Below are 3,834 nucleotides of genomic sequence, written 5' to 3' on the forward strand. Positions count from 1 at the left end.
GATGTGCAAAAGGTGTTAGACTGCAAAAGTGAACATTAGGTAGGTAGACATACCTCTCAAACTACCCACATGTAATCAGTAAATAGCACTGAAATGTAAACATTGCAATTTCAGAGATAATACAACAACAAACAGGATACACACGTGGAGAATTACATCACGCATGTGATTAACTTCGATGAAGACTGATCAAGGGATTAAGAAAATGAAGCAGGAGGAAGAGGGAGAGATTCTTAATACAGATATCTAATATCTGCTATGTCCAGAAAATCGCACACACATATACATGTAAAAACAAATATACACACACATATACATGTATATATAAATAAATAAATAAGCCTGGTGTTGGCTTAGCGGTTAGGGTGCCGGCTTGGGATTCTCGGATCCTGGGTTCGAATCCCGGTCAATCGCTGAATTAACGCCCGGGGGGGTTGACTCAGCCTGTCATCCTTCTGAGGTCGGCTAATTGAGTACCAGCTTGCTGGGATGAATGATCACGGTGTGTACCCCGATTTAGAATAGGTACACCGTATCCCTGCGCAGCGTAAGAGGCGACTAAGGGTTGGCGTCAGGAAGGGCATCCGGCCATAAAAACATTGCCTCAAACAGGGAACCATGATTGTCATGGGGTTAGCAAGGCTAAACCCCGCTCTAGCGGGGAAAATGGCTTTAAAACGATTATTCATTCATTCATATTACATATTATAATTATCTATCTATAATTCCAGCAATCTCTGTGTGTGTGTGTGTGTGTGTGTGTCTGTGTGTGTGTGTGTCTGTGTGTGTGTTTGTTTGTCTGTGACCGCTGTTTCTCGACAACCACGGGTCCGATATACTTTAAACTTGCCAGGTATATTGCTGGGGACCCGAGGATGTGCCTTTTCAAGGTTTGAAATTAATCGGACAAGTAGTTACCGAGCTATGTCCAAAAAACGATTCAACCAATCAGAGAGCAGCGAGCTATCACGTGTGCCGAACGTGGCGAACACACTCTGCCTCGGACGGCACATTTGAGAGCGTATTCATTTATTTCACGTTGGCAAACTATGTTGGCGTTAAACTATGTTTTAAAACTAATTAAAACTAATTTGCGATTCATCGTAACTGCGATATGCGACCTTCCGGACAGTCAAATGAGGACGTCACTTCCGGACTTACGGATAGTCATAGTGACGCTGAACGTGGCGAGCAGACGCTGCCTCGGACGGAACATTTGAGAGCGTATTCATTTATTTGACGTTGCAATCTGTGTTGATTGTTGTAAGGTACGATCGATTGTAGTACATACATATTTATATTTTGTACATATTCATTACGGGCACGTCACGGGTACGGGTACGGTTCCGGGTACGGTACGGTTACGGGTACGGGTACGCCACGTACGGGCACGTCCTAGTATATATAAAACACAGTTTGTGTGTGTGTGTGTAATGTTACCGATAGACTCCTAAACGGAGAGGCTCACGTACTTGATATTTGGCACAGACATGGCCATTGAGCCTGGGACGAACATGGCTGACCTAAAAATTTATTTCATATGTTTTTACCATATTTTTATCTCAGCGCGAAATATTATGACCGGAATCTCACCGGAAGCAGAGCAGCGCGCTGATTCGCTCAGAGCGATCACGTGATGTTCGTTGCCGCCATTAACTCAGTTACGCGTTCGCACGTATTTCAGAGCGATTGCGTTTTTGCCGGGTACTTCTGCATGATTAGCATTTAGCATGATTTAGCATGTTTCACAAAGATTTGTTTTCAGCGAGCAGAAGTACCCGGCATTGTACAAATAATATATCGATAGTGCCGTGTAGGGCGGAGTGATGCCGCTGTGGGACGGACCGAGCGAGGTCGCTGTGGGCGGGCCCGGGCGAGATCGCTGTGGGCGGGGCCGAGCGAGGCAGCTATGGGCGGGGCCGAGAGCGGTTGCTGTGGGCGGGGCCGAGCGAGGTCTGCGTTAGTGCGTTGCCGTTGTCGTTGCCTGGTATAAAAAGATGGTGCTTGATGCTCTCTGCGTCAAGATACGGACTTGATGTCCGTATCTTTACAACAGACATTCCAATGATGATGATGATAAATGTAATACCACTCAAGGAAGGCCCACAACTCAAGAGAGTGGAAAAAAACAATAAAATGAACAAAAATACGGGGAAGGAGAAGCAAGCACTCAGAAGAATGACAGAAAATAATTTCCCTTAAATGTACCGTGTTCACCAACGAGCACGACCATACCACTAACCTCTGGATCAAACTGTATTGCAAATATTCAAACGGTTTTTACATGCTGCCGTCTCCTAGCAACCAATGAAATTTTTCAAAAATATTGTAGCTTCACTTTTCACGGAGTATGAGCGTTCTATATATTTTCAATTCAGTGCGCCCGACTCGCTCACGTACTTGATCTGTGGCATAGACATGGCCATTGGGCCTTCACGGTGTAATTTGTGCGAGGCTTTTGTCCGAGTGAGCTTGAGTCGAGAGGGCGAATGTACGGGTTGGGAATGTACGGGTCTCCCTTCCCCCGCCCGGCAACGCCGGTACTGGAGGGCGTCCCTCACCCTCCCCATCCCCTCCCCCCCTCCCTCCTCCCCTCCTCCCTCCCCCCTCTCCCACCCCCTCCCCTCACCCACCCCTCCCATCCCTCACCTTCCCCATCCCCCCCTCTTCTCCCCTCTCCCCCTCCCCTCCTCCCCCTCCCAGTCTTCTCCCCTCCCCCCCGTTCCCCTCCCCTCCACTCCCCCCCATTCCCCTCCCCTCCCCTCCCCCCCGTTCCCCTCCCCTCCCCTCCCCCCGTTCCCCTCCCCTCCCCCCCCCATTCCCCTCCCCTCCCCCCATTCCCCTCCCCCCCGTTCCTCTCCTCTCCCCTCCCCTCCGTTCCCCTCCCCTCCCCCCCGTTCCCTTCCCCTCCCCTGCCCCCCGTTCCCCTTCCCTCCCCTGCCCCCGTTCCCCTCCCCTCCCCTCCCCCGCCCGGCAATGCCGGGTACTTCTGCTAGTGTGTATGTGTATGTGTGTATGTGTGTGTGTGTGTGTGTGTGTGTGTGTGTGTGTGTGTGTGTGTATGTATGTATGTATGTATATGTATGTATGTATATTGTTACGGGTCGCGGACAAGATGTTATTTTGACCGAGCGGTGGTGTATTACCGCGACCTAACAGTTCCCCCGATTCTTCCCCAACTCACCCGATTCACCCCAAACTTTGGCCGTATCGCACCGCAGCTGCCCAATCTGGAAAACTCTAAAACGACCGAATGCAAAGAGGAAAAGGAATAAGACGAGAAGACGGACAGAAGAGTAATTGGATTTATTATTTACACATATAAGTAGGAAGCAAGCAGTCACGTTTATTTACAACACATAAGACGCAGGTGACACAGTGCAATCTTTAGCTTATACAGACTTAATTACCTACCCAGGACAGAACAAACGAAGACGACTCACACGGGGAATGATGACAGAAATTGGCTGGAAGGAGAGGAAAGTCCACTGGGTCCGGCAGCACGACCCGCACGTTGGGCAGCCGCCGTTCCTTCGCGGCCCTGCTCCGAACTGCCGTCCAGGTCCCTAAGCGGTTGGCGAGCGTTGTTGCTGCTGCTGCTGTAGACGCTGCCGCTCGCGAGCAAGGTGACGAATAGCAGGCTTGGTGCTTCCTTGAATGATCTCTGCTTGTTGGACCTCACAACTCTGCTCTTTCTTGGACCCTCTCTCTTCTCAGCTCATCTGCCTTGGACCTCCTCTCGTCTCAACGGCCTGGACTCCCTCTCGTCTGCCTGTAAAAGCTCATCTGCCTTGGACACGCCCTGCCGTGGGTTATATAGGCCCCGCCCCTCAA

Source organism: Myxine glutinosa, chromosome 2 (genome assembly GCF_964187855.1).
Source record: "Myxine glutinosa chromosome 2, kmMyxGlut1.1, whole genome shotgun sequence".
Classification (NCBI taxonomy): domain Eukaryota; kingdom Metazoa; phylum Chordata; class Myxini; order Myxiniformes; family Myxinidae; genus Myxine; species Myxine glutinosa.